Raw genomic sequence first — 5,000 nt, 5'->3', positions numbered from 1 at the left:
AGGTAGCTATGGACAGTGAAGAAGAAAGAAACCGACCCGGAAACTCACATGCCGGGCTATCTAACTTGCAAATGCGTGCTCTCAATGATTCTATGTCTAACTTGTTGAATACAGGTTTGGAGGCGATCCATCAGAGGCTTGATGAACTTCAGGGCCGTCCAACTCAGTCACGTACCAGAACCAGACGTGACCACCCAAGGAGGAACAGCCGGTCCGATCTAGAAATCCGAGAAGAGTCTTATGATGATGATCGATCCATCAACCGTCCAAGGAGAGTTCCTAGGCATCAAAACCGAGGTGATGTCAATCCTTTTGGTAGAAATGAAAGAACCAATGATGGCTTGGGTGGTTTGAAATTGAAAATTCCAAGTTTTGATGGCAAAAATGATCCGGATGCTTTTCTTGAATGGGAAAGAAAAATTGAACTTGTGTTTGATTGTCAAAATTGTTCTGATATTAAAAAGGTTAGACTTGCTGCTGCTGAGTTTACTGGCTATGCTATTAACTGGTATGATCGAGTTGTGACTAGCAGGAGGAGAGCAGGTGAGGCGCCAGTCGATACATGGGATGAGCTTTCCATGCTGATGCGGAGACGTTTTGTTCCCGACCATTACCACCGGGATCTACACCATAAACTCAGGCGTTTGCTTCAAGGTTCTAAGACAGTTGAGGACTATCACCAGGAGATGGAGACCTTGATGATCAAAGCTGATGTAGAAGAACCCTTAGACGCCACCATGGCCAGATTTCTTACCGGGCTCAACCGGGACATACAAGACCGCATGGAGCTGGAAGACTATGACAGCATGGAGCAGATGCTACACAAGGCTGTGCTGATCGAGCAACAAGTCAAGAGAAAGGGTCTCACTAAACCAACCTTTGCTTCTAAACCGACCTTTGCTTCCAAGCCAAACTATCAAGACAAGGGTAAGTCTTCTTCCACAACAAATACAGCTTTTAAGACTAATGTCCCTGCTCGTGATGATAGAGAAAAGAAAGAAGAGGCTACCAAACGAACTAGAGACATCCAATGCTTTAGGTGTCATGGCCTTGGCCACTATGCCAATCGATGTCCGAACCAAAAGGTGATGGTGCTTTTGGAGAATGGAGAAGTCGAATCTGAAGAAGACAAGGAGGATCTCGGACCAGTGTATGATGATGATGATGATAAAGAAGCACTTGACTTCCCGGTTCATGGTCCCCTTCTTGTTACTAGGAGGGTCTTGGACGACACCACTGATCCCATCTTCGATGAGGAGGTCGATGGAGTGATCGATGAGTTTTGCTCGACCTTTGTGAAGATTTCTGATCCGATTTATGATGAAGATGTCCTTGATGAGCCGAGCCATGGTTCACTACTGGTTACTAGGCGTGCCTTGAGTGTCCAACCAAAATCCAATGACAAAGAACAAAGGGAGAATCTCTTTCACTCTAGATGTCTCATTTCTGATAAAGTTTGTTCTTTAATCATTGATGGAGGTAGTTGCACTAATGTGGCTAGTGACACCCTTGTAAAGAAACTTGGGCTTGTTACTCGACCTCTTTCTCGTCCTTTCAGGTTGGAGTGGCTCAATGAGGCCGGAGAACAGTATGTGAAGGAGCAAGTCACAGTTCCACTCTCCATTGGCCGATATGAGGATGAGGTTGTGTGCAATGTGCTTCCCATGGATGCTTGCCATGTTCTTTTGGGCCGGCCTTGGCAATTTGACAAGAAGGCAGTGCATGATGGTTTCACCAACCGGCATTCATTTGATCATCAGGGAAAGAAGATCACCTTGGTGCCTTTGTCGCCTTCGGAAGTTCATCAAGACCAGGTCCAACTTAAGAAGAATCGAGACCAAGACTCTAAAGCTGATAAACCTGAGACCAGTACCAGAAACTCCAACTTCTTTGTCAAGGAAAGTCAGGTAAGGAAGTCTCTTTGCTCTCAAAAGCCATTTCTCTTACTGATTTATAAAGAGTCTCTCTTGGCCTCATCGTCTTCTGATCTTGCACCGGAGATTCCGAGTGAGTTTTTAGGTATCTTGCAGGATTATTCTGATGTGTTTCCAGAAGAAAATCCCAAAGGATTGCCACCGGTAAGAGGCATTGAGCATCAGATTGATCTCGTCCCGGGCGCCTCTCTACCGAACCGACCAGCGTACCGCACCAATCCGGTCGAGACCAAGGAGTTGGAGAAACAGATCAATGACTTGCTTGAAAAGGGATACATCAGAGAGAGTCTCAGTCCCTGTGCCGTGCCTGTTCTACTTGTACCAAAGAAGGATGGCTCCTGGAGGATGTGTGTGGACTGCCGGGCCATAAACAACATCACGGTAAAGTATCGACATCCTATCCCTCGTCTTGATGATATGCTTGATGAACTCCATGGTTCTAAGTACTTTTCTAAGATAGATTTGAGAAGTGGCTATCATCAGATTAGGATGAAAGAAGGTGATGAATGGAAAACGGCCTTTAAAACAAAACTAGGTTTGTATGAGTGGCTTGTCATGCCCTTTGGTCTCACGAATGCACCTAGTACTTTCATGCGCCTAATGAATCATGTCTTGAGGTCTTTTATTGGTCATTTTGTTGTGGTTTACTTTGATGACATTCTTATTTACAGCAAAAGCCTTGAAGAGCACAAACAGCACTTGAAATCTGTTCTTGAAGTCCTTAGAAAGGAACGTTTGTTTGCTAACCTTGGAAAGTGTTCTTTTGGCACAGATCATGTGGTCTTTCTAGGTTTTGTTGTAGGTGCAGATGGCTTGAGAGTGGACGAGCAGAAGGTCCAAGCAATCCGGGACTGGCCGATTCCGACCTCCATTGGTGAAGTAAGAAGCTTCCATGGCCTTGCCGGCTTCTATAGGCGATTTGTTCAAAACTTCAGTACCTTGGCCGCTCCTCTTACTGAAGTAATCAAGAAGAACGTGGGGTTCAAATGGGGACCAGTTCAGGAAGAAGCATTCGAAATTCTTAAAGGGAAGTTGACTCATGCCCCTTTACTTGTACTTCCAGATTTTTCTAAAGCTTTTGAAATCGAATGTGATGCTTCTGGTGTTGGTATTGGTGCTGTGTTGATGCAGGAAGGAAAACCAGTGGCTTATTTCAGTGAGAAGCTGGGAGGAGCCATGCTCAACTACCCCACATACGACCAAGAACTCTATGCCTTGGTGAGGGCCCTTCAAACGTGGCAGCACTATCTTTGGCCTAAGGAGTTCATTATCCACACTGATCATCAGTCTCTAAGACACCTTAAGGGTCAGCAAAAGCTCAACAAGAGGCATGCTCGTTGGATGGAGTTCATTGAGACATTCCCATATGTGATCAAGTACAAACAAGGTAAGGAGAATGTTGTGGCCGATGCATTGTCTCGAAGGTATACTCTTCTCTCAGCTCTTGAAACTAAACTGCTTGGTTTTGAATTTATCAAGGATCTTTATGCCTCTGATCAGGACTTTAAAGAGATTTTTCGAAAATGCCCAAAGGTTGCTTATGGCAAATACTTTCAAAATTCTGGTTTCTTATTCTTTGATAACCGTTTGTGTGTGCCCCAATGTTCTTTGAGGGAGTTGTTTCTCAGGGAAGCTCATGGAGGTGGGCTTATGGGACATTTTGGTGTCAAAAAGACTTACAAGGCGGTTCATGATCACTTCTATTGGCCGAGCTTAATGAAAGATGTGGAACGGATATGTAGCCGTTGTGTGGTGTGCAAGAAGTCTAAATCCAAGTCTTCAAACCACGGTTTGTATTCTGCACTTCCTATTCCTTCTCATCCTTGGGTAGACATTTCTATGGATTTCGTGTTAGGATTGCCAAGGTCTAAGTCTGGACGAGATTCAATCTTTGTTGTTGTTGACAGATTTTCGAAAATGGCTCATTTCATTCCTTGTCATAAAACTGATGATGCCACACAAGTAGCTGATTTGTTCTTTAGAGAGATTGTTAGGTTGCATGGAATGCCTAAGACCATTGTATCTGATCGTGATGCTAAGTTCCTTAGTTACTTTTGGAAAACCTTATGGTCTAAACTAGGAACAAGATTGATGTTTTCTACAACTTGTCATCCGCAAACTGATGGTCAAACTGAAGTTGTTAATCGAACCTTGTCTGCTCTGCTTAGGTCTTTGGTTAAGAAGAATCTTAGGCTTTGGGAAGAATGTTTACCACATGTTGAGTTTGCTTACAATCATGCAATGCATTCTGCTACGAAGTTTTCTCCTTTTGAAGTTGTTTATGGGTTTAATCCTTTGTGTCCACTTGATCTTTTACCTTTGCCTTTGAGTGAAAGAGTTAGTACAGATGGCAAGAGGAAGGCGGACACTATCAAAAAGCTACATGAACAGGTTCGTGCAAACATTGAAGCCAAGACCGAGATCTATAAAAGATATGCCAATCAGAAAAGAAAGGAAGTTATTTTCAAAGAAGGCGATCTTGTTTGGGTTTACTTGAGGAAGGAGCGATTTCCAGAAGAAAGAAAGTCTAAACTTATGCCTCGGGTCGATGGTCCATTCCAGATCCTCAAAAGATCAATGACAATGCTTATCAGCTTGATCTTCAAGGTAAGTATGACATTTCTTCGAGCTTTAATGTTTCTGATCTTTCCCCTTTTATTGTAGATGATCCGGATTTGTGGTCAAATCCTTTTGAAGAAGGAGGGAATGATGTGCCCCAGTCCGAGGATCAGTCCATGGAATCAGATCAGAACGAGGATCAGAACGTCCGGAACAACGCAACTGAGGTTCAGTCCATCGATCGGGCCGAACATACCGCTCGGGCCGTGTATCGTCTTGACCCGCACTCGTCCGGTTTGGAGCTTCAGCATAACCCACGACCAGATGGCCAAATCAACCGTACTGAAGTTCGCCTCTCCCGTCCTGTTCGACATGCTAAGTCCTTTGGTCAAGCCAGAAGTGAAGTTGTTCGAGTGGAATCCAAATCCGACCATGGTCTCTCGCTCTTAAGCCGTCTTGGCCGAACCGGCGATCGTTCTGATGAACTGATCCGACACTTCGATCAGT

The sequence above is a fragment of the Brassica napus genome, unplaced genomic scaffold, assembly GCF_020379485.1.
Source record: "Brassica napus cultivar Da-Ae unplaced genomic scaffold, Da-Ae ScsIHWf_199;HRSCAF=351, whole genome shotgun sequence".
Lineage (NCBI taxonomy): Eukaryota > Viridiplantae > Streptophyta > Magnoliopsida > Brassicales > Brassicaceae > Brassica > Brassica napus.
This window is presented reverse-complemented; position numbering follows the sequence as displayed.